General features: G+C 44.4%; 1 long non-coding RNA gene across 1 annotated transcript in view; it reads right to left on the minus strand.

The window, feature by feature from the left end:
• Positions 1-27,149, minus strand: part of LOC109305924 — a 71,880-nt gene extending 44,731 nt beyond the window's left edge. Inside the window, exon 1 of the long non-coding RNA XR_002099771.1 lies at positions 26,943-27,149. This is a non-coding gene — a long non-coding RNA (uncharacterized LOC109305924). The remainder of the gene's footprint in view (positions 1-26,942) is intronic.
• Positions 27,150-27,379: the final 230 nt, after the last annotated feature.

The raw sequence follows: 27,379 nt of genomic DNA on the forward strand, positions 1-27,379 counted from the left end.
ATGCATGACAAGGTCCGGTCAGCCCTGCCAACCGTGACCTCACATTGTCGGCCCATGTTCATCTTGGAGTCAGTAATGACTCCAAGATCCCTTTCTGCCTCTGTGCTCTCAAGAAGGGAGTTCCCCATCTTATAAGTGTGCTGCTGGTTCCTACTGCCCAAGCGCAGCACCCTGCACTTGTCAGTATTGAAACATATCCTGTTTTTGTTAGCCCACCCCTGTAACCTATCCAGGTCTTGCTGCAGTCTTTCCCTCCCTACTAGTGTGCTCACCTCACCCCAAGTTTTGGTATCATCGGCAAATTTAAACAAGCTGCTTTTCACCCCGTCATCCAAATCACTCGTAAAGAAATTGAACAGTGTGAGCCCAGGACCAATCCCTGGAGGACTCTGCTGCCCACTTCTTCCCAGGTTGAATATGACCTGTCCACCACCACCCTCTGAGTACAACCTTTCAGCCAATCTGCAATCCATCTGACTGAGTAGGCATCAATGCCACAGTCGCCTAGTTTTTTAATGAGGATGGGGTGGGAGACGGTGTCAAAGGCCTTGCTGAAGTCTAGAAAGACTATGTTCACAGCAACACCTGCATCCAAGGCTTTTGTGACCTGATCATAAAAAGGCAATCAGGTTTGTCTGACATGACCTGCCCCTCATGAAACTGTGCTGGTTGCCCTTGAGCATCATCCCTGAAGCCGCCCATCCCAGATATGCTCCTTGATGATCTTCTCAAAGAGTTTCCCTAGGATTGAGGCAAGACTGAGGGGCCTATAGTTGCCCGGGTCCTCCCTTTTTTAAAGATGGGGACCACGTTGGCTATCTTCCAATCATCTGGCACCTGGCCTGAGTGCCACAAGCACTCGCAAGGACGTGCCAAGCGCCCTGCAATAACCCGTACTAGCTCCCTCAACACCCTGGGGTGGAGAGCATCTGGACCTTCTGATTTGAACACATCCAGCCCCTCCAGAAGCTCTCTAACCCAGTCCTCCCCAACTCTTCCTTTCCACTGGATTATGAACCGCATTATCCAAGTTGCCTTCCACCTTTACATTCTGATTTCCCTATTAATAAACAGTATTTTTCTCATCATCTATATAAAACAGGTATGCTTAGGATAAGGCAGAACCTTGTTGGACTGCATTCACTGTTGTGTTACCATCCTAGCAGATACCATGGTGATTAAAGTCTCTGATAAGTATTGTGTCTTGCTATTTGGATACTTCCATTTTTAAGAAGGTCCTGTCTACTGTCTCTTCCTGTTTTGGTGGGATTTTGGGTCTTGCTCAGTACTTGAGAGACCAAAAGCAGAAGTTGTCGAAAGAGAATGGAAATTAATTCTGTCTGGAAAGAGTCCAGGTATCATGATAGGAATGCTGCTCACAATTAGAACCAATTGGCATCCACTGCCTAGAACAGCTGCTTTGAGTAACTGATTGTAAAAAGTGTGTTACACTTGTTTTAGTCACTACCCTCCTGGTTACACTTGAACCTTGCACTGTGTTTTGATCTGGATTCCTTGTAGGGGCAAGGAAAAGCTTTAATGACATTGCAATAGCTAATTTGATTGCACTGTGCTTTTCTATTTCTTAAAGTATTTTACACGATACAGTTTCCTCTAGTGATCAACACATTAAGATCTACTGTAAAACAAACATTGTTGTAAACAAACAAGTCACAAACCAGGATTTGGAGGATAGAGTCTGTTTGATCATTGGCAATCTGGTATGTCTAAACACTAAGACTAACACAACACCACTGTTTGGAATATAGGAGGAAGGTAGTAGCTGTTGCTATAAGTAGGGTGATCATACTCCTGGTTTGGCTGAGACACTCCTGGATTCCTTAACCTGGTCCTGGCTGGCTGGTCAAAAGTCCTAGGCTGGAGTCTGGTGGGGAGGTGGAGTGTCATGGTACACCAGGCAGGGGGTCCGACAAGCACTATACTGCTCTGCAGGAGAAAAAAGTGTAAGGACTAGACCAGGTGCCACCCTGCTTGTACATACCACAACCTTGCTTCTGCACAATAGCACCACTGCATGCCTGGTGCACCATGGTTCTCTACCAGACTCCAGTCTAGGACTTCTGACCAACAAGCCGAGACTGCGCTACAGAATCCAGGACTGCCCCAGCCAATGGTCACCCTAGCTATAAGGGGAGCTTGGAGGGTAGGAGAGGCATCAGTTATTTGTTAGACTGGTAAGGAGTTGCCATAAGATAGTAGAAGGTAATGCTAGTTTGCTACACCTGGCGAAGTCTCTTGGCAGTATGAACAATCTCCTGCAGCTGCTCAGTGTACTGGGACTTGCTCTCTCTCCAGCTACATTACACAAGTCTCATACTTCCCACGATACCTCTGGTTCTCTCTCTCGACGTGAAGTTTGCCTCATCCCTTAATCCTGCTGTGTCTGCGGTCTGTTTCTAGGGACAGTTGTAACTGGCATCTTTCTCCTCCTCTCCTGTTGTAGCTCACGGAACAGTTCAATCCTTTCCATCATCTTTAGGTTGGTGCTGGGCTCTGTGTTTCTCTCCTTTTGGCATTTCTGAATGCCACCAATTTCTGAAGCAGTGAACAATCCCAAAGGAGATCCATTAATACTGTCCTCTTTCAGTCCACTGGCTACCATGTCTGCATGGAGGGGAACTAGTGGAGAATCATAAGGGCATCAAAAAAACCATTAAGTTACCATTATGTATTTATATTGTATCATTATTGCAAGTTTGGAATGCAGTTGTTTGGATTATAGATAGTCCATTGGTATGCCCAGTCACTAATCATTAATGAAATACAAAGTATATTTTTCTAAATGCCATCAATCTTTTAAAGTAAAATATTCCACTCCTGGGAGGGATAAGTGGGCATTGAAAGCTTATTTACCAAATAATCTATTTTTAAAAAATGTTTTGTGAATGATCTAGTTTCCATTTCATCCCTAAAATGCTTGCTTAATTGCAAGCCTTTTGAAGAACTGAGCAGGGAATGGTGGGCCCCTTGTACTTGCACTTCAAGCTCACTTATATTTGAAATCATACTAATCATCCTAGAAGGCAGTCCCCTCACTGAAACATGACAGTAAATCTATAGTTTGACATAGGAGATTAGGAGGTGTTGCGTATGTTATTCAGAAATCACTCAGACCCCAAGGAGTCTGACAAAAATGTGCTTTATTAATTGCCTGACTTCTAGCTATTCAGCATTCCTTGACATGAACCTCTGCACAACATAACAATGGGAGCCTCTTAGAGGTACAGTTTCCCACATCATCCCCCAGCCAAGGAAAACATTAGTAATATAAATATAGAATTTAAAATACTCATAATCAATATATTAATTGAAACTAGCAATGGTCAGTTAGCCTCTGAAGGGCCTTGCACTATTACACAAACTTATGGATCTCCAGTAAAACATCAGCACCACCACTGCCAAGGGGCCATAAATCCATTAGTTCTGATTGTCCTGTGGTCCAGTCATCTCAGCCTTGTGTGATTACCTGCCTGAGGCTCTGATCAAGAAAGCTGACTCAGTGTCCTTCATCTCCCTTCCTCATGGCATATAAAGGCTTTACCTATTCCTCCACAGTGTGCATACCTATCTAGTCTGATAAATCCATATAACCACTTGTGACACCACTATTTGCAGCTGTGGTTGCCCATCATTGACAGCATCCCTACACTCCAAATTCCATCAAGTTTTTGGTTTCTTTATTACTTGTATATATACACATCCCCTGTGACTGACATCATTTTTGGAAAACATCCTCAAACTCTTCTTCCTCAGTTGCTTCAGTCTCATACCATCCCTGTGCGCGCACTCTTTGATGGGAATCAGAGGCTCAACAAGCTTAAAAAACCCAATAATGGGTACTTCCCCCTAGGTACTATTACATTTTTGTCTTTTCCAAGCTGTTATTTACCCACACATTTAGGGAAAAATCCTATTGCACCTGCACATGGCAAAGCAACGCACAGGGCACATCTATGAAACTGACTGCAGTGGCCCAATATTACTGCGCAGTAGTGTTGTGTGGCAAAAACCATGATGTTACACTACTGCACAGTAGTATCACAAAAAAAAGGTGCTCACCAGCACTACCACACAGTAACTCAGGTTGCTGTGCATTTATTTAGTACTTGTTTAAACAAGTACTAAATAAATGCGCAGTAACCACTTCACAGTAGTGTCTTATGTAGATGCAGCTACAGCAGGGATGGGCAATTATTTTGGGCAGAGAGCTGCCTACTGAGTTTCGGCAAGCCATCAAGAGCCGCATGACAGGCAGCCCAGGGCAGATTAATATTAATTTTCTAAATTTTTTAGGGGCCCCGCAGGCCGCATCCAGCCCCCAGGCTGCATTTTGCCCACCCCTAAGCTAGTCACATAAGTGCAATTTTAGGTAATTAGGCACTGTTTGGGACAATGTGGAAGGGACAGAGTAGAAAATTTCCAGTCACTGATCCAGCATTGATTACTACTGCCACTGCCCCCTCTGCTGTCAGAACTGGATCTGGACCTGCTACAGAGAGGGTGCAGAGTGCAGGGTGTGGGGCAGAAAAGAGGGGACTGCTCAGGGTGCATTACTGACCAGTTATGCCTCAAATTGGGAAAAGAAAATCTCCATTATGGATAAACAGACCATTAAGCTGTGTTAGTGTTGGAGTGACATTGTAGCTGTCCAGGAAATATATATGAAGCAAGGATTTTGGGGGGGTAATTTTTATTAACCCAACTGCATGGTTGGGAAAGACTTAGTGCAACTCACCTACAAAAAAGCTAAGCACTGATCTTTATACTTGTAGTACAGGTGTACTGATACTGAAGTACAGGACCAAAGTTACCAAGCAAGTCAGCAGTAGACACAGGCCCATGTCAGCAGCTTTAAGAGTGGCGGGCTAAATTAGCACAGCTTACTCTGAAGGTGGGCAGCTTCTAGACATGTAACTAGTAAGGTTTGTGCCCTGGGTCAGCAACCCCCTTTTCTGTTCTACTCTGTACACTCCTCTGCCCCAATCTGTTTCTCTGCAGCGCCCAAGTTGTCTGCTGCCGCCATGGGCCTTCCTGCTCTGTGCTCCCCTCCTCCTGCTTACTGGCAGTACAAGCCTCACTGCCAATAGCTGTCACCACAGATTGGATTACCACCAAAACCCAATTTGGCAGCAAGAGAGGCTGTGGCTGAAATAAGGGAGAGAGAGCAGGGAGAACCAACGTGGCAACATGCTCCTGGCTGCTGCTTGGTATCAGCTACTGCTCCCCTTGTTGTCCCTGTTGCCAGTTGTGCCTATCTGCCAACAATGTCTTGATGCACATGTACCCACAGGCCAGGTGAAATGGTTTCATGGGCTGGATCCAGGCCATAGTCTTAGATGTAGACATACAACAGAGGACTAGCAGGGCTCTAACTAATTAGCTGTGGGAGTGTCTGATGTTTCTGTTTTCTATTCCTAGAAACTATTCCTATTCTGTTACAAACTTGTTCTGTTTGTGATTTTATTTTCACCAAACCTCTTTGTCTCAGTTTTCCAGGAAATGCATATGATTCTACATATTTAATGACCTCCTGAGTGATGGGAGACACAATGGTTTGTTATATTGGATGAAATATGCTGTATAAGTGCAAAGCATTTGTTTCATTTATTTGAGGCAGTGAAATATAGCTAAGGAAGGTGGAACACTTAAACTCTGAGAAAAGATGACATATAGTTAATGATCACCACATGAGAAACCACAGAAAGACAAAATTGCCTCTTATCCACGTTGGGTGTACTGCTTTTGGATGCTGTGCTGCCAAATTTATCTAACAGAAGTACATATTTTTATATACAAACAGAAACAAACTACCCAATTCACAGACCATATTTTAAAGAATCCCATTTAAGATTAAACTTATTCTAGTGCCAAGAACCAGCAAAAACACTTAACCATCTCTTAAACCCACTGATATCAGATGCTCTTCACAGAAATCAGACTCCATTTACAGAAATCCACTTGTAGGTTCAGGCCATAGGTCTTACTCAGTTCTCAAAGTCTTGTGTAATAGTGACCATTTATTTTCTCCTTGGGAATGTATGACTCAGGGTAATGATTTGAACTTAACTGAATATTTGTTCTAAATCTTATAATGATTGCATTGTGCATTTAATCCACTCTACACTTGAACTGGAAAATGCAAAAACAGATCCAAAAAATTCTTAAGAACGTTTGTGTATGGTTTTGCTTCCCCTTTCCTTAAACTAAAGTGGGGTGAAAGAGAAAGTTCCATAAAACAAAAGGTTGTTACTTTTGGGGTTCCCTACTAGCATCCAGCAATTGGACCTGAAGCTCTCTTCCTAAAGTTACCTATAAAAACTGAGAAATGTGCTGAACCTTGTTCATGCATTAACTGAGAGTGGTCTCCTGTTCAGACCACGATAGATTTCCACTCTCATATACAAAAGAAAAAATAGTGCTTAAATGAATCACTGTGCAGTCAGCTTTGCACCATTTACTTCCCCAGCTCAGTGCACTAGGGAATGTCATGTACTCCATGTCCTGAAACCTCAAACATTAAGTAATTGGTCACAAAAAGACCAGACCTTAGGAGCACATTGAAATCAGGAAGCTTGTTAAAAGCAAAGTAGTACTGGCTGCTTTTTGCAATGCTGTTAATGAATGCATTGAAGTGAAAAAATAATAAAAGGGGAGTATAACAGCTCTGCAACTTCAAGCTGGACAGTGCACTGTATTATCTGAGAAAACAGATTGGGCCCAGCGCAGGCATTTCTTATACTGTTGTAATAGATGGTTACCACCAGCCTGTGCCAGTGAAATGCTTGTCCTAGGCCCAATTCAGTTAGTATTGGATACAAGAACAAAAATCCCACTGAGTTCAGTAAGATGAACAGTTTTACAATACCAGTTGGGGGTGTTAGATCATGGGAGCAATGCTATTTTGCATATATTGCAGGGGAAATGGAGTCACGTGTTGTTACTGGCCTTGAAGACCATATCAACTTATACCCTCTTCTTGGGAATTTCATATATAAAAAGGTGAATGAGAGGGAAGTGGTGGACATGCTTTTAAATGTTCATTGCTAGAGCCGAAACTCTAGAAATGTGGATCATACTTGGAGAAAGTTTAAACAAGGCTCTTTTCTAATGCCAGCTGAAAGGGAGCCAGAAAAGCATAAAAACCATGCTGATCTTTCTGGAGGAAAGGCCCTTCTCTGCAAGGTCAGCAATAAAAAGCTACCTGAGATTATTTTCAATATCTGTTTCTGAAGTACACCTAAGTTTTTAATAGCATGCAGCTAATTCAGATAGGGGAAGCTAACCTCTCCATTGCAGAAATTTGAGGATGGCACTCCATAAAAAAATTAAGCCTATTAAGTTGTTTTTAACAGATAGTACTGAAGGAAGATGTTGGTTTTTTGTTTTTTTTTTTGCTGCTGCCAACATACATGGCAAGTGACCAAAAAGACACTGGTGACATCTTCCTCCTAAACAGAGGTTTTCTCCTGCAGAGCAATGATTCTCAACCAAGGAGCTGAAGCAGTCACCCCCACCATCTGCTGCCGCTGCTGTCACCACTTCCCACACCTGCTGCTGCCACCCTTCCCCAGCCACTTCCCTTCCTTCCCACCTGCCACCACAGCTCCACCCTGTGCCCACCTGCCGCTCCGGTGCCATGTGGTTCCTGGCTACATGGCCAAGACCACAGAATGCAGCAGGAACCAGCCCACCCCATGGCTTCCAGCTGGCTCCTGCTGCCACTGCCCTGGCCCTGGGGTGCCACACTCCTGCCCACCTGCTGCTATTACCCCTCCCCGCCCGCTGCCCCTGCCCACCTGCCAGCCTCTCCAGTGCCATGCAGTTCCCAGCTGCATGGCCGGGACCGCAGAACACAGCGGGAGCCAGCTCAGCCCAACCCCATGGTTTCCATCTGGCTCCTGCTGCCAATGGCCCTGGCCCAGGGCACTGTGCTCCCACCCACCTGCTCGCTGCCGCTTCTCCCCAACACCTGCCGCCATTATCCCTCCCTGGCCCCTTTCCTTCTCTTCTTTCCTCACCCGCTATCACTGTCTCCCCCATTTCCCGCCAACCAGCCACTCCAGCAGCACACAGTTCCCGGCTGTATGACACAACAGGAGCCAGCCTACCAGGCCGCCCACTGTTCCCAGCTGGCTCCTGCTGTGCTGTGCAGTCCCAGCCACGCAGCCAGGAACTGCGTGGTGCAGGAGCCAGCCCAGCCAGCAGCACGCAGTTTCCAGCTGCATGGCCAGGACCACACAGCCCAGCAAGAGCCAGCTGGGAACCACGGTGGCTGGGCAGAGCTGGGCTGGCTCCTGCTACACTGATGTTCCTCCCTGCCTCCCCCCACCCCCCGCCTGTTCTTATCTCAGTTTCTGTCTCGGGTGGAGGGAGGGTGGGGGAACAGTCACAGGGGCCCAGGCCAGAAGCTTGGGTGCTGGGGTGGGGCAGGCCTTGCTGCTGCCACTGGTGCCTCGTCATCTTTGACAGGTAACCAGGGGCAGAAAAATATTAAATTTTCTAAATATTTTTTTTAGGGGCCCTGGAAGCTGTATAGAATGGCCTGGGGGGCCAGATCTGGCCCACAGGCTGTACTTTGCCCACCCCAGTTTAGACCCATGTTGGGACTGCATTTCCCAGAATGCACTTCACTGACACCTTACTCTGCTAGACCCGCACTCCTGTGCTGTGGCCACCACACTCCCTGCTGCTACCTACAAAGCTGGAGCTGGAGCTGCTGCAAGGGAGGTGCAGGGAGAGAGGGGATGGCAGATGGGAGAGTGAGGTGTCTCCCGCTCTCCTTAGAAAGGGCGTGTGCCATGCTTGCTCTCCCATCCTTACCCTACTGTTCCCCATCCATTTTGTAAATGACTGAAAATACAGTGATAGTTTAGTTAAAGCTAGATTACTTAAGAATGGAATCAGTAAGGATAAGGAAGCCATCAGCAGTACAAATATCCCTTCTGGAAGATTTGAGCAAAATCTTCTTGCTCACACAATTCTGGAAGTGCTAGATGTCCAGCATGAATCCTGTTTTTCCATCCCAAAATTGAGGTAGTTCACCTGCTATAGGCAGTGGCTTATAGGCTTCATCATGCAGTGTATAAACCAAACTAATAGTGAATTCAAGGTGTATATTTCAAACACGTCATCTTTTATAGCCCAACACAGATTAACACAGTTGCCTCAGAATAATATATGTCCCAGTCTCTCTTAGCGGTCCTCTAGCAAGGTCTCCACCTGCCTGTTATTAAATGTTTTGCACCTCCTTCACTTCATACATTTGCCGAGTCTGGCTTGCCTTTCCCGGGCTTTGTCATTTAAGGAATGGGAAAGAGCACAGCAGCAGATATTACACACTTGGAAGTATAATGCACTCCCCTTTTTAAAAGACAGAAAAAAAAAAACTTCACAGAAAGATACACACACTCCCATGCCTCAAACTGAAAACTTTCAAAGGCTTAAACTATAAATAAATGAACTCATGTTCACAACAACCCTGCTATAGGTAATTTAACTGTTCTAGCTACAGGCTGTTTCCTGGTCTGCGTGAGAAGACTGCTGAGATCTCAAATCTGTTCCTAAAAGACCAGTGTGCCACGCCTCACAAGTCACTGGCATTTGGTATGGTCTCAGCAGACATACCATGAAAATGGAAACTCTGATACATTCACCCTCAATAGGGATGGCTCCTCCTGGTCAGGCATGAAGCACAGTGGCAGGACCACCTCGGGAAACTTAGCACGTCTCACAAACCAGACACAGTTACAGAGACAGACATCTTCCAAGGCTGTCAGTGCAACAAGAAACTGATTTCACCATGTTATCTAAAAGCTGGAATATGCAATAAGCCTCCAAAAAAAGCCTTTCTATCCATTCTTATTTCAGGACCAAAACATGACCCAGCTATTATGGCAATGTCAGGAAGTAAAGACACCCAAGGCTAACTCATTCATGTCTGCTGCCTGAATTCTGGCAGAACAACTACTTTGCCTGTTCCTGAAGGTGGCCACTGGAGGAGTGGAATGGTGGAGAAGAATTTGTCCCACTTGAAGCATGCGCTGAAGCAACCAGGGAAAACAGTGCACTGGGGTGTTGACCAGGTGCATATGTACTTATTCTTGGCAGATCATGATGTTACAATTCAGCTCACAATTCTCATCATTTATTTTTAAACCTTCCTTATTGTACCTTTAATTCCATCCTTAATTAAAAATACTTGTTGCACTTTTCAATTTGCTGGCAGTGGTAATAACAATCTCAGGCTTTTCTCATATTTTGGGGATATTTGGGGTTTCCTTTAAAACACCAGGTCCTGCAGGCACTTTTTTGGTTTAAAAAAAACAAAAACAAAAAACAATATTTTTTTCTTGTTAGCCTGCTAATAGTAGAAGAAAGCTTGATTTAACTCAGTAGTGACCAACCATTTTTGGCCTTTTTGCCACAAATTAGCTCTGTGCATTCCCCAGGTGCCAGTTCAAAGCCCTTACCCTGCCTCATCTGCTACTCTATTTTCTGCTTCCTGCCCTGTGCTCCCTGCCCAGTCTCTTGCTCTGCTTTCTTCTTCCTGTCCTATCTGCTACCACACTTCCTGTCCCTTCCCTGATTTGCTGTGTTGCTACACACAGAGGCTGCCCATGTCACTTGTGCTATGTGCTGCAGGCTGGCCACCCCTAATCTGACTGAAGTCTGGTGTTGCATGTACAAGTGCCCCAAGTAACATGTACACATGATGAAAATATGACTTTGTATGGCTTAATGGGATCACACTGTACACATTCAAGAGTTTTGGGTGGTTTAAATGACTTTGCAGATGTAGTGTAGTTTGCAACAATATGTTGCAGCTGTCAGTTGCCCCCCAGCTGCAGGAGAAGCTGGCAGGGTCTGCAGCAAAAAAAGATTGGGCCCCTCGCTGTTTCTGCCTTCAGCAGGTGCCTGCCGAAGACAGAAGTGGTGAGAAGCCCAATACTTTCTTCTTTTTTTTTCCTGGCAGAACCTGCCCACTTCTCCCGCAGCTGGGGGGTGAGCTGCTGTTGGGCTGAGCAACCCCTGAGTTGTGGGTGGCCCCAGTCCTTCCCTGCACGGTGGTGGCACCCCCAGAGCTACCTGGGTGGGTTGCTAGCGGGCTGGGTGTTGCCCCAGCTCAGAGGCAGCACCCAAACCAATCCAACTCTTCAACCCAAGCTAGCTGGGGCAGCACTTAGCTGACTGGCAGCCCACCTGGGTGACCCCAGGGGGCACTACCACTGAGGAGGGAAGGACCAGGAGCCCCCACAGCTCAGGGGCCACTTGGCTCACCAGCAGCTCACCCCCTGGCCGCAGGCAGGCTCCACCAGAAAAAAAAGGATTAGGTCTTTCACCATAACGTGATGGAAAAATTGAAATGGTGGGTTTCAGTTAAAAACCCACCATTTCAATTTAGGGGGCCTGGAATGCAACCTTGGGAATTAAACCCGTGTAATATGTACTAGCTCCCTGAAGCCTCAAAAAACAGAAGGCAAACAAAATCTTGAAATTATGCCTTAACATTTTTTTAAAGACAAAGCAACCCCTAACACACAGGGCATGTCCGGATGAGCACGCATGGGGTTTGCGGCACTGCAGACCCATACAGACTGTATGCGCTGCACATGCTAGCATTTGCCACACTTATTTTGCAACACAGCAGGTTTTTTCACACACCAGGAGATCCCAGTGTCAAAAAGGCCTGTGTCAAAAGTAGAGTGGGGCAGCGCATGTGGCAGTAGCATGTGCTGCCTGTAACCAGAGCCTGGCCAACCAGAGCCACACTCCACTGCTGGCCAGGCTCTGTGCACCCAGACTACCACCCCTGGAGTCCTTGGCAGCCCCCAGGACAGGCTCCTGCGGGGATGCCAGGTGCTGGCCCCTGCCTTCCCTATGCCCCACCCCCTCCCGGGGCAGCTTGCTACCCACCAGAGCACTTGTGCAGCGGCATTCCCCAGGGACAAGTAGCAGTGGCACAAATACGTGCTGCTGCTATTTGTCCCTGGGGACACATTCCCATTTGTGGGGACATACTCACACAAACCAAAAACAGGTTTAATGAGTCTTTAAACTTTATCTGCCAATACAAGTGTTTAGATTTGGGATTCCTGCATTACCAGGTCTTTTTTTTTTTGCTCCTGGTATTATCCCAACATTCGTTCAACTGCCTTTTGGTTTTATGGTCAAACTCATATTTTTGTACCTCATTCTTTAATCTACCATCTACATCCTTTACTTCCCCATAGCTTGCTGCTTCTCCACTTTTTGCCCAAGCAATTGCTTTTCTCCTTTCTTCTTAAATCAGACTCTCCTGCAATTTAGAGCAGTCTGCCTTGTCAGTTTCAATAGTCCTGCGCAGCAGCTCATGCTTACAGTATGCTAGGCACCAATCCAACACCGTCCCCATGTCTTATCCAGGACCCCTCAGCAGGAGGGAAATAGCAGCCTCCATATCTACTTTCTCCACACAAAACTCAAATTAAAGACAGTTGTATATTTTCAGTCACTTTACTTTCCCTCTCCACCCCCCAGGCCTACCTCAACAACTGGATTTGGAGATTGCAGGACAGTAGTACAAAATGGGGCAGTTTTTGGTTTCAGATTTGCATGACTTCTCCAGCGTGAAGAAACAAAGAAAGAAAAAACAAGAACTCAGTGTGGAACAGCTACTTTTAGGAAAAAGGGATCTGTGGTTACTCTCTGTATTAGAAGGGGAAGCTTTGGTTGCAGATAAATTATCAGGTAGTATCACAGGATGTAGCTGTATGCCAGACTCCGCTTCCTGCTGTGTTAGGGTTACAGGATGATTATGAATAGTTTAACGAATTTTATTAGTAAACGTTAAGAGTCACAAACCAAAAAAATGACAAAGCTATAAAAGGGAAAAACAGAGTGTCCGAGTGAGGGACTAACATAAAACGGATAGGGGTGAGAAGGGAAGCACAACACAACCAGAGCTTCCTGAAAAGACACGAGAGATCAACCCCCAGACCATGGCCTTTTAACAACTGCAGACAAGATGGCATTTTTGGCATGAAATAAGCAATGGCCATAACTTCTGCCCTGCTTAAACAAAGCAGGGGCAGTACACAAGAAAACAAAATGTCAGGAATTTGAAATAAAGGGGGCAGGTCTACATGAGATGCTTTGCTGCACAGTAAGATGTCACTGTATACATGTGCACAGCAATTAGGGTGCAGTAGACTAAGTTTACCGAGCTTCTGATATTCCCATCAGATATGAGTGGCATCTGGCAGTGCAGTAAATTACTGGCGCTTAAACACATGTGTAGATGGTGACATCAGGATTAGTTTACTCCAGCTTAAATTGTGCCAGAGTATAACCAGTCACATTAATTGCACATGTAGACACACCCAGGATGTAAAGTGTTAAGCAGTTCATATTAGAGACCTGAAAACCCAGCAAGAGATAGCATATTCTAATTTAGCACAGTGAAGTTAGCACTGTTCTGTAAGGCACACTGACAGCTAAAAGGGATCCTCTTGACCAAGCAAAGAGAGGTTGACAGATTAGCAGAGTTATGCCTTTAAGATTTTCTTTACCATTTCAAACTCCATGTAGGAATAATGTATTTCCATTTGTCGCGTCCGATGACTGGTGTACCCTTGACCTGCGAGCCTGGGTCGGCATGACTGGCTGGACGCGGGCGGGGTAGGTAGTCGGACAGGTGGGTAATAGTGGCGGGTTGGAGTCAGGAGATTTTAAAGCGTATTGGTTATACAAAAATTTTATTTTACTTACACCACAGGAGATTACAGTGTAGGAAGGAAGTTGTGGTCGCGCGGTGTATAAAGAGAAGTTGATTTATTCGGCTCAGCACGTAGATATTTGTTGCACAGATTACAAAATGTGTGGTGCAGATTTTAAGCAAAGCATACAGGTAACTTTGGTCTGAAGACTTTCATGAGCTCTTGACGAGAATGGACAAGCCAGCAAAAACGAATACAACCGAAAATTTTTACCATCGGCGGGGAGAGGTCAGCAACTGGCCAAATCACTGACTTAACCTCTAGGGCATGTACAGAATTCTCCGCTGAAGGCGGAAATCTTTCCAAAGTTATAGCTTGCAGGGTGGCCTATTACAACACGCCAGGCATGAATAATTACAGGACTGCCAATCATGACTGTGAACAGACTCTGTGTGTTTCTTACTTCTGCTTAGGTTTCATGCAAGATTGACTGCGCATGTGTTTTACATTTAAGTTGGGGGGGGGTTGGATACGGTACTGTAATGACAAAATATGTTATGTTAGCCTTTGACCTTTTTGCCATCGGCATTTGAAACCAAAGATTTTTCTTTGACACCATTGACTAATAAGTAATGGCTTGTTTTAAAAAGAATGTCCCGACTCATGCCAAACATGTGGGAGTTGCATAGTTTCCAAGAAGGTAACTCTCCAACTAGAGCTGATTTCAAGGAGTGAGCAGTCAGGGCAAATACCCAGTGCCCCAAGCAGTGGGCATTTCCCCTCCCCCCCAAGTCAGTCCCTGCAAATCATTCACTGTGTAGGTGAGAGGAGGAAGGAGTCCTGTACCTTAGCCTCTGCCCAGAGTGAACTAGTCTAATGCCAGCAGACTCTCCAAGAAGGATCCAGGCTCACTTGGAAGGAACAATATTGAGAAATAGAAGTGCCCCACTCCTGGAGTAGTGGAGTCATGAGATTCCCCTTGAGTCAAGTGGACGTCCAGGGCCTACCACAAAGGCAGCTGCACTTCGAGTGATAGACACTGGATGAATCAGAGAAATAGCATACTCTGTACCACCATGGTCCTTCATTGCATAAATAATCAGAGTGCAGTTTAATGCAAACTAGAACCTTAAGGCATTTTTCATGCATTTCAAAATAGCATGGTGTGAGAAGACAAAGAAATAGAAGTTACTTATGCATCAGGCATACACAGTGCATTTGAGGACAAAGCTGTACGCTGAAAGGAATCTTTCTATTATTGTGATCATCTGCTTCTAGCCAGACACTCCAGCTGACAGGAAGAGAAGCAGCCACAGGAAGGACCACCACACTGAGAGGGAAGAGAGTAACATGGAGTCTAATCTGGGCCATCCCTCGCCCTGAATCCCTTGTTAGATGGAGAACTGTGCTAAGGGAAACTTACACCCTTCCTCAGCCTCTCCTCCTTTCACTTTTCTCCCCCTCCCCTAATTACACAGGCCTTGGGGTACCAGCACCAAGGTGCCAGCTCTTTTCCCTCCCTAGTGTGGCCCTGGGAAAATATTGCAGAAAAGACTAAGCCAGAGTTTCCACTCAGTAGGAGCAATATAGAAACAGCTAAAACAGGGACCTTTGCACATTCATGGAACTTTTTCTACCTCAACATACGTAGATTCAACTTTATTTGTCCTGTGCGGATTGGCTATTTGCTACAGCCTTCTCTCCCCTTCTTCAGGTCAGCTTCACTTCATACCTACCCCCTTATCCTTGTCTCCCTTTTCATTGGTGCCGCCTCACTCCTTTTTAGTTTAGGGTTCTCCTGCCAAGTAAACCCATCCCACAATAATAATGGAATTGATATGTGCCTTCTTCCCTTGCCCCCAGAGTTTGATTCATCTATTTAATAGAAGCTCCGAGGCTAGGAACATTTACTGTTTGTACAGGGCCTAGCATAGTACAGCCCCATTCTTAGCTGGGCCTTAAGCAGTAGCTTAATGAACATAACTAATTATTATTTGCTATACCAACCTTGACAACACCACACTAATGGCTTGCTGTGATAAACAATCTTTTTCTATTATGGAACAATTATGCTTAATTTTACTTTTCTCATGCATATGGGTTTTTTTTTCTTCCAGTTAATCAGTACTAGCAGAAATATCAAATCTACAGAGCTTGGAATATAGGCCTGCGATTTAGAGCTCTTGTTTTTTAATATGAGGCTCCTTTTTGTGCTTCAGTCAGAATAAATAGGTTTTATTAGTATTCTCCTCCTCCTCCCTGGAATGGATATGGTCCTCATAGCTATAACATTTCAGCAATAGAGTCTTCACTGTGTTTATTCTACCACCAGTGTGAAGTAGGGAGGTGAAGTTATCTTCTTTTTCAGATAGGAAACTGACATGGAGAGAGATTAAAGGTCAAATCCACAGAAAGTTTAGGTACCTAATTCCAACTGACTTCTTTGGTAACTAGAGGGATTGTCAGACTAATCAACTTGCCCAGTCATGTGGGAGGGTGGGATGGGGATCTATAGTAGATAAGAGAATTGACCCCTGCTCTCTCAAGAACCAGACCAGCCCTCAGACCATTAAGTCATCTTTTCTCCCAGCCTATCCAACATCCAATAACTTCTGTATGTTAGCTGTTACAAAAGACACACAAATTGGATTCATCTTGGAACTAGCAGAACTACTGTATTTGGAAGACTGGAATAAGCCTAAATGGACAAGTCCCGTCACATATTGTTTGAGGAAGCAGTAGTATATCATCCCACTCATAAACTAATCAAACTGTTTGGAATTTCCCTTTGCTTCCCTCCCCACCCCACCCCCAGTGCCATAGCAAGGCAGGGGGGTAAGCAGGGTGATCACCCCAGGTGCCAAAGTGAAGGGGCACCAATACAAGCTGCCCAGCTGGGGCAAGACACAGGAGGGAGCCATGAGTGGCTTGTTTGAAGGGGTGGGGATAAGAGGAGGGCAGCTCCTGCTGCTGCAGGCACTCCTGGGCAAGCATGGTGGGGCATGTGCCCCCCCATCTGTGCATGGGGCTGCCAATGCAGGCTTTGCCCCAGGCTCCAAATGTCCTTGCCATGGCACTCTCCATTGCCCCCCGTAATAAACCAACATAAGGAAAAATTTTGAGCAGCCCTGTTGGTGGACAAAGTGATGGGTGTAGAAAGAGGAAGTGCCATAGACAGAAGCCTGTCACATGATGCGAGTTGGACTTATTACCAATTCTCCTCTTATATGGCTCGGCTTACCAGTTTCTTAGTGAACCAGTGCCACCTTCCTCCAAAAAAAGTCTCATTAGATTATTTACTCAAAATCAAAACAATGCCATGGCATTGCCATGCCATGGTAGGGTTACTGGGGCTAGAATAAAATGATAATAATGAGCCATATTTTCTACTTTAATTCCACACCCACAAATGTCAATGGAAGCTGCAAGGACTTATCATGACACCTTTGAAAACTGGTTCTTTATATTTAGTTGTCTGGAAAGGAATTCAGTGGCCTAACTTTAAGAAACCCAATTTTGCCCAAGCCCATAAGAGTCAATGAAAACAGGTTAAGTTTTGACTTGCTTTGATATTAGCAAGTATAAAGCAGCTGGCATCTTATACAAGTCAAGTCAGTTTACTTTTCATTAGTTTTGCTTTAATTAGCATATGCTTAAGATTTGGAAGAAAAAGCTATGCAGCAGACAGCCACGGACAATTTTCTCTCATTAACTATTCAGAGAGAAACTGAAAGCAATTGGGTGGCTGATGCAACTCTATTATAAACACAGTAACTGGGGGAAAAGAGAGACATGTCTGAATGCACTCCTTCACCTCATACAAAGCATCAACCTGTCACCTATATTTCCCCAAGTCACTTTTCAGAAAGAAACAAACAAGGACAAATCACCCATGTCAGACACGTGTATCCAGGATCATTTTACAGCACACGTTAAATCCAAGTGCTTTTGGAGCAGGACATTCCCCTAATTTAATGTAAGCAGCATTTCTGCGTACAAGGAGTTTTATTATCGGTGCAAACACAGAAGGTGAGTATGGATTTTGGGCCACATGTTTCTCTAACCCATCAATCAGCTGATATAATATGTCCCAGTGCCCGATTTATGGAATATGAAAATCTGTTGAAACCCCCACTTACAAAGTCTGGTTCTTTAGCTCAAATTGTGGACTCCCAGGATACCCAGTCCAATATCTGGTATACTGGCCAAGATGACAGCCACCGCATACACCTATGGTGCAAAATTCTTAAGGCTGTCAGCACAGGTATAAATAATCAACTAGGGGTTACCCCCCCCATACACACACAACTCTTCTCCTTTCCTCTTGCCTCATTCATATGTCACATCTGAATCCTTTTTACCTCAGTACCTACAAGATCTCTCCTTCGCTCCCCATTTCCCCCCCATATTTGCAAATGCTCTTATCCAAGCCAGCTTTCCCTTATTGATTCCTGTCATCCTTTCCTCTGGCCTACAAAAACATTGCTTCCTCCAGGTGTTTTCTAGTATACCCTCCTGTTCTCCACAGTTTCAATTTCTCCACTGAACTGAAGGGATCACATTTCTTTTTGTCCCTCCCTACATGAGACTAAAAAAGAGACATTGGACAAAGCATTTAATTCTGGGATCCTTCAGATGTATGAGCCTGTTGTCCCACCCCAAATACCTGTAACGTATCTGTGGCTTCAAACAGACCTCACCTTTGTACCACTGTAACAACCGTTATGCAGGCATAAAGGGAAAGCAATTAGATATGTATACTATGTCACACCACAAATGCCCACATTTGTGGCCCCAACCAGAGGTGGTAATAAGGTCTGCTACTATATGATGGCAGATATCTGCTAGCTTTATAGCAGGAGAGTGTGGGCAGGTACTCCCAAGACATTAGGGGCCAGATCCCGTTGAAGGGTAAAACAATTTAATATTTCTGTAATATTAGTAGAGAAATGTAAGTGTTCCAAATTCAACAGTAGTACAATAGATAGTTGTCTTTCATGACTACTATATCTACCCCTTGTTGCTGCTAAATGGCTAGTGTTGCCATAGCTAAACTGAAACAGCCCTTATGCAACCAGAGAACATTTAAAGGAGTGACCGAATGATCATTTATTTCAGGAAATCATTTTCCAGGCTAACACAATGCAAATTGTCCCTGCAATATGCCTATAGCAAGGCTTGATAAGTACCATTTAAAAATCCATAACAACTTGCTTTAATAAATTACAGATATTTGAAGTTACAAATACATATAATAATTTTCTAGATTGGAAATACCCAGGCCAGGGGTTTTGGGATCTGTGTCAGATGGAATGCAAGTATGCGTGTGTGTGTGTTCGGGGGTGGGGCGGGGGGTGGTCTTGAATCACTTGAGCTGGATATTTTTCCTTCACCCATTTAATTGATTAAAAATAGTGCTGACAGGATCCCCAAGAGGGATTTGCAGGCAAGATCTGGCTTGCCAAGAGATTTTCTGGGCCATGGAACCAAGACAGCAATGGTGATTCAGCAGTGGTGAAATTACTGGCAACAGCATCAATTTGCTATTAGGAAAGGGGAGAGGAAGCTTTGGTGGCAAGGAAAGCAGCAGCAGCTGGGAGCCAAGCAATAGCCTTCCTTCAGATCAAGTTGTATTAATTTGGCCTGCTGCTGCAGAAAGGTTACTGACCCCTGCCTAAAAGTTCTCTCCCATCATGGTCATCTAGGACCCCCCCCCCGCCTTCTAGCACAAACATGATGGTTAAACTAGAGGATCCATGGGTTTTATGAAGCATAACAGATGCAATACAGGAAAAAGGCTTGAGGCTTCTCTTGCAGCAATTTTGTACCCCTCTTATCATGAACAATGCATACCCCTGGAAGCTGGGAGGGGCGGGCACAGCAACCACCTAGAGGCAACAGCAGTGGTGTCAGCAGCGGGGACATGGCAGAAGCCAGCAGCAATCGGGGACTGCTTGCAAATCCTGGTGTCAATGGCAAGGGTGTGGAGGGGGGTGGCGAGTGGCAACCACCCACAGGCATGGTCGGCAGTGTCAGAGGCACTTTTCACAGGGGGTGCACGTGCACCCGCATGCACCTCCTACATGTCACCAATGCCTCTCATTCTACTCCCATTGTTGGGTGCTTAATACACATGCTCAGGTGTAAGGAGGGGCCATTTTAATTAAAGTGGTTCCTCAACAGCTGCTCCAAGGGGGTGGGTGGAGGGGGTGCTTTAATTAGGGCGGCTCTCAGTATCTCATGAATCAGTGCCCTCCCACTTCAGAATGACAGTGGGGGCGCTTTGTCTAAAAGCTTGAATGAGCCTTTATATAAAGCACCCCACTGCCATTCTGAAGGATATGGACACTGATACACAGGATGACAATTACCAGGCTCCAGCAGATTCAATGAATTTAGTTTGCTCAACATGATGTAATTATAGTATGTCAGAGCAATCTCTGCACTCATGTATAGGCACCCCCTGCTCTTTAGCTAATGCACATTAAAATAAGCTAATGCACATATTTCTAGTAGCTGACAACAGAGGTACTATATTTAAAGTGCATTATCTAAAGCACATTAATGAACACTCAATGCTGTCTCTCTTTTTGAAAAGGAGACACATCTCATGCACCGTAACTGAATTTTTACAAAGATGTAAGATTGTAAGGAACTCTTAGTCAATGGCTTTAACATGCAATGTGCAATTGCTGGGTTTGGAAAACTCAAAAGCCTTACCAGTCTTCATAAGCCTATAGTACAGGGTGGGAAGAGGTGGCAGTGCGGTGGAGAAGGGGTAGTTCAGCCCATTCCCCCACTCTCACTTCTGACAGGTGGTCCCAGGCAGCTCTCTTCATACTGGTGATGACCAGTAATGTTAGGCATAGACATCCCTTGACCATCTGATGGTGTCAGATAACACGACAATACCAAATTTAGAGACTTATTACATAAATATGAAGCCACCCCGAAATGGCCATCTAACAAAGTCATCCAAATGCTAGGGGGACTTGGCACGGGGAACTACATGGCTGAAAGAGGGATAGGAATTCAGGCCATTCTACAGGCAATTCACTGGCAGTCATTGTTTCCAGTCCTGGATTAAAGCATGGGCTCCCTTCAAACTACTAAGCTAAGAAGCTTCCTGGTAACATCAGCAAACAGGCATAACTTTAAACTGATTTAAAACTAGAGCTAGAACGTACTATTCAGGAGCAAGCACCAAGTGTCCAATAACTGTTATGACTGTCTGGTCCTAAGCAGAATTAATGAGCTAAACAATCATAACCCTGCCTGATTCAGTGTTAAAACTTAAAATATAGCAGCATAAAGGCAGAAAAATCATTATATGATTGGACAGGTACAAGTTACACCAAAACATCTTATACAGGTATAAGGTATAACCATTATGCCTATCTACACTCTGCATCTGCTCCTCCTCTCCACAACATTTCTTCATGAAATATATATGCAAAGACAGCAGGGAGCCCAGCTGCATCCAGGGGAGAAGAACAAAGATTATGCATTTAACAGTCAGCAAAATTATCATGATTCTACTGAGTCCTGTGGCACTGGGAGAATTTCACCCCACAGTGGGAGACCTGTGTACTATTCACCTATACTAAGGGGAAAATAGTATATGAGAGGAGAAGTAATGTTAATAAAAAAATAATAATAATTATCTGAAGGAAAATACCAACAAACAGAAAAGCAGTGACAAGCAAGAATTAAATATAAATGCATTGACAAGCATTTAAAAGATTCTGGGATAGCACATTTTGAGTAAAACAATTTTCTAAGAGATCATTGCCATCTACTTCCATTTCTCCAGTTGTATCACATGGAAATTCAATATATCTTTATAATTCTTCAAAACAAAATTTGGTCCTTCAACTTGAAACTAAGATTTAGCTTGAAAAGTTTTTACTGGCACAACTGCAAGCCCTTAAAAAATAAAGTAAAAATAAAACTCATCCTTCGTTTGCCCAGGTGTTTATCATTTGCGCCATGTAGCATAAAACAGGCCCAAGAATCACAGCTCTTGAACTCAAGTTAAATTGACAAGGAAATGTTTTTCTTAAATTAGACTGTTGTTATAGTCATAACTAGATGATGCATATAAAACCCTTCTTGGAGAACTTCAGCCAGAATCCGACTCAAAGCCTATAAAAAGTCACTGGGACTCTACCGACCTTAGTGGAAAGTTTTTGGATACAGCCCTTGCTGCCAGCGCGCACTTCAACTTCTTTCAAGCAAACATCTACTGTAGCTTCTTGGAGGGAGTGAGAGCAGAGAATAACATTTAAAAAAAAAATCCTCTCTCAGATGTGTACTTATACATCTACAGTTTCACCAGTTTCCCCAAGTGGCGAAAGAGATTGTAAAGCTGACATTGATCTATCAAAGCTGGCAATTCCCTCTGTGAATCTTGACAGCCATAGCAGTGAAACAGTAATCTGGAGTACATAGTTGTTTGCTGGGTTTCTCTCAAGATCACTTTCTTTTTGGTAGCGTATGGAATGTATTACTCTGCTAGTATCCAGAGGCCCAAGCAGAATCAGGCCTACCTGTATTAGACCTTGTAGAAATTCACAGAAAGACAGTCTGTGAGAAGGTTTGCTGTAAAACAATCCATTATTAATCCATCACTTGTATATGCATAATGAAGTAATGAAGCCAATCTACACTTGAGACTAGTCTTGGTTCACTAGACAATGACCAAAAAATACTGGCTGCTCATTTTATTTTCCTTATCTTTTAACACTTATCCCAAGTACTAAAAAAGGGACCAAATTCCATGAAGGTCATTTGAAGCATCAGCAAAATGCATGTGAGACCCACGCATTTATTCAGAAGTCTCCAACTTAGTTCTGGAAGCTGTGTGGGAATAGTCCCATTCAATAATGACTGTGAAGCCCTTCTGCCTTACTGCCAGAAGGGTAACAAAATTACAAGAAACAGATTTGATTCCCCTCACTCCACCCGCAACTGACTTCTGTTTGACACTGTTCTATCTGTAATGTGTTGGCAATTCAGTGGGCATCACATGCTAAAATGAAAGCCAGATGTTTGGTCTTGACAAGCTCAACATGAAATAAGATTGAAATTGTGTAGGAAAAATGATACTTAAGGTGGCCCCACACATTACTTTTCAACTTCTGCAACAATTTAGTTCACAGCGCTATCAAGATTTAATTAAAGTAAAAAAAAATCCTCTCTCCTCTCTTTTTGCATAAATAGTTTGGAATTGTGAACATGAATCCAGAATAAATAATATTTAGCACTGAAGTTGAGCCTTTTCTCCCTCCCCAAAAGTGCTTTACTAAAAATCGGCCACCTCTCACAGCTCTTCTAGAAAGAAGAAATCGTTGAAAATCTAATTTTTATATTTAAGAAGTTGGAGGCAGGAAGGTTTCTTTGTACTGTAATCCTCTGGCTTAACAAGTGCTGCCAGCATCTAGCTCTTAACAGTGCTCTTTATCAATAGATTTCAAGCGTACAAAGAAGATCAGCATTGTTATCCTGTGAGGGAGGTGATGAGGTTCACAGGGGTGAAGTGACTTGCCTATGGTAACCTTAAAAAAAAAAAAAAAAAAAGAGGCAGGATTGGAAATTTTCCAGTGACAATTTCATCACAAAAAGTCCATTGCCAAGCCCAAAGCATTTCATTCAAAATATCTCTGATTCAATAAAATCCTCTTTGGATTCCTGGAAGTCTACCCCAGGGTAGGGCACTTGGTGCTGCCAGGACCTAAAGCTCTGGGGCAGACCTGCCAGAAAGACTGTCCGAGGGTAGGGAATATTGACACTCTGGGTCCCCAGCCCTAGAAGAGTTTGCCTGCTGAGTCTGTACTGGAGCCATTCAGAGATCAGTTCTCAAGCTAGGGGACCACAGAAGAGCCAGATGGAACAGTCCATTCATAGAGACTGCCCCAGAGCTGCAACCCTGCAGACAGGCATGCCAATACTGTCAGATTCCCTGCCACAGAGCCAAGAGCTGGAAAGGCCCAAACCCCTGGATGTAACCAGGGCTTAGCTCCCAGCTCTGCAGGAAGGAGCCTGGAAGCTTTGAGAACACAACTGGAGCCACAGTACTCAGAGCTTCCAGGCCCCTTGCTATGAGCTCCAAGCTTCAAACTCTTCGACTCAGCGGTTCCCTAGATGCGCAGGGAGGCTGCTCCAACACACAGCAATTACTCAATTTATCGAGTCTACTGGAACTTGTTAATTACGGTGTTCCAGCAGCCTTCACATCTCATGCATCAGCAGTGGGAGCATTTTAACTAAAGCTCGTTTGACGAGTTTAGTTAAACCCCCCTGCCATCATTTTGAAGCACAGGGACACTGATACACAAGATGCTGCATCTGCTTTAAAGCACTGTAATTCAGGTGCCCCCCCTCTCCCCTCCGAGCATGTGTAAAAATACCCTATGGCTCTGGGCCAGTTCATAAGCAGAGTCCTGCTAAGGGTGATAAAACTAACTGGAATGTCAATCTGACTCAGCAGCTACAAGGTCCAGGAAACACATATTGTTTTAGAAACATTCTGTTCTGGTGTTTCCAGAACAAGATTATCTTGGAGCTTCTAGCTGGTGGGAAATTAAAAGAAATGTTCTGTAAACTTAGATATCAAATGGCAGAGCTGGGAGTAAAATGCCAGTGCCCAAGTCCCAGTTATGTGCTCAGTCCATTAAGCTATGCTCTCTCCTAGGGTGGTGCAAAGCTTTGGTAGCCCACTGAATTCTAAAGAGATTCGGCCCAATTCAGCAGCCGAATTTCTGAATCCAAATTGAATCAGGAGACCCATTAATCCCCTCAAATAATATCATAAGCCTCCAATTTAATTTGGAGAGATTCGATGATTCAGCCATAGACACAGCTTTATATGTTTTTCTACATACTTCGGGGTAACAGGCAGCTCATGAATGCCGAAATGGTGGGACAGACGGAGTGTCCCACAGGAGTGTATGTGGGGGAAGGTCCCCAGTGCACTTGATGGTGGACCCAGAAGTGGACTAGACTTCCAGTCTACTTCCGGGTCCATCGTGGAGCATGTGGGGGACCCTCCACCTCCCAGTTCAGCGACTGGTACCTCCTGGGTTGGGGGAGGGGGCACCCAGGCTCCCCGTGTGGCCAATCACTGAGCCAGGTGAGTGCAGGGAGGGTCTGCCACTGAGCATACCGGGGTGGGGAGGGCCCGCACTCCAGTGGGATGTTCCATCTGCCCCACCATCGCAGTGTTCACAAACTGTGCCTGGTAGCTCAAGGTTTGTAGAAAAAACATTTAAAGCTGTGTCTATGGCGAAATCACCGATTCTCTGAATCAGCATCGAATCTTCAGATTTGGATTCAGCCGAATCCAAAAAAATAAATAAATAAAATATCAGGACAATGATCTGAATCAGCCATTTGAATCACTGTCCCCCGAATCAGGCTGAACCTGAAACCAAATTGCATACAGCCCACTTCGCACATCCCTACTCTCTTCCTGTCCATCAAGGACTGAACCCATACAGCAACATGCTGTGCCTATCTACATATGAAATGACACTGTGTAAATAGCAGTTAATACAAAATTAACAAAGTGATTTTCTCAAGGTCAGAGATGCAAAATGCTTATAACTTTACCACTAAGAATACATAACCTACCCATAGCAGGCTAATCAAGAATTTGATCTAGGAAATACCCATGATCCAGAAAACAGTCTTTATGTATGCACGTAGCATTTGACCACATAAAATATGTGCAAGAATATGAAGCTTTCTTTTCTTTCCCACCTGTAAGAGAGTCTAGCCAGTTTAATACTTACATTTGTACAAATACAATTCACTTTTAGGAAAATTTTAAAAAAATGGATGTTTGATTTCCTAGGCTGCCTGCCCTCCCCCCCAAACCATCTCAATGTTTGTCCTGGCACACAGCACTCTGGCGTGCTTTGCACCACCTTCCACTCTCCCTCCCCCCCGGTGGGTTTTTTTTGCTAATGGGAAATCCCGGTAGCAAATTTTGCCCCACACTGTAAGTCAGCAGCGCCGTGCATGGTTTAATATGCAACATGTATTGTTTGTGGCACCACAAATCACACATGCCTGCATGCCTGGATCTGGCCAGAGGTACTAAACCACGTGCATGGTATACAGATACTAAACCATGTGTATATTCCTTACAAATAAGATTTTTAAAAATGTGTGCATTGATTTTACACACACAAACATTCAGATCAACAAATAGTATCAGTTGTCCAATATTTGACCTAACTTTAAAAGTGACAGCTTCAACTGGGAAATGTTTTTCACAACAAATTCTTTTTATAGAAGGCTGCCGTTCTATCACTAAGATACAAACTAAATTAACAATGACTACTGTTTGCATAGGCTTGCATATAGCAATTTGATCTCTACTGCGTCAGTTTCAGGAACAAACAACAAAAAAAAAGCATGCACAAGCTAATTCATGATTTCCACAATGTCATTATGACTTTGATCAACAACATTATCAAATCCTATCTACATACATAATAGTATCCAAAACAAGAAAAAAAAGCCATTGTAGTATAATGAGTAGTTCCTAAGATTTGTGTAGGGACACTAACAATGCAATATTTTCACTGAGGCATTTAAGAGCTCTCAAGCCAGCATCCAGCCTGCTTGCCACCTCAAACACCTGGTTACCATGCACACAGCTTTATATCTGAGCCCCACTACTATGACCCACTGGATCAGCAATGTTGTACGTACGGGCTCTCTGCTTGAGCCCCACCATGCTGGCTCACTGCAGCAGCCCTGTCGCAGCTCCCAGATTTCTCCTGCATGTCTTACCAGCTGCAGCCTACCAGAAATGGTACCACTGCAGTTCCTAAGTCTTTGCTGCACATTTCACCAGCTGCAGCCATATAGGATCAATCCTTTAGCAGCCCCCACATCTCTGCTGACTTTCCAACTGCAGCTCACCACTGCCACACACTCTCTCTCTCCCTCCCAACCATATATTCATGCATGCAAACCCAAATCCCAGCTTCCTTCCCCTTTTCCTAGCAGCCTGCTGGGAAGTGGGGTTAAGCTGCCACTGAAGTCCATTACACCACAGTCGGGTCAGTTCTATTGAAATTAGCATCTATTTAGTGTAAGTGTTAACTACAGTTGTCAAATGCAGATGCTTAAAGTTAGTCTCTTAAATCTATATTTAGGCATTTAGATAACAAGGGCCCATTTTTCAGAAATGGTAGGTGTAAACAGGTCACTCACCCAACTTTCTTATCAAAGCCAGTCAGTTCTGATTTCAGGTTTCCAGTCAGTTTATTTTACCTGGGGCGACCTTGTCCCCACAGCAAACAAATAACACAATAAGCAAATATATACATAACAAACAAAACCAAAATGCATGGTCTTTTCTCAGACCTAGACAGAGAAAACCCATGCTCTGTGCTTCTCACTTCAGCACGCTAACATCTTCTCTGCCCCTGGAGCTCTTAACTTTCTCTGTAATTCCACCCTCATTTACAGAGCATCTATTACAGCTGCCCCAAGCTTCCAGCCAGGAAGTCTCTTTAACTACTGACTATCTGCAGCTTGATTTTGGCCCTCTGCAAGCTGAACATTTTCTTACACTAGGATTTCTGTGTGCATCTCTGTAATAAAAATCACACCATTTCTATTATGGTTTTTTAGCAAGTGCTTCCAAA

This window comes from Crocodylus porosus, unplaced genomic scaffold (genome assembly GCF_001723895.1).
Source record: "Crocodylus porosus isolate Cpor-Errol unplaced genomic scaffold, CroPor_comp1, whole genome shotgun sequence".
Lineage (NCBI taxonomy): Eukaryota > Metazoa > Chordata > Crocodylia > Crocodylidae > Crocodylus > Crocodylus porosus.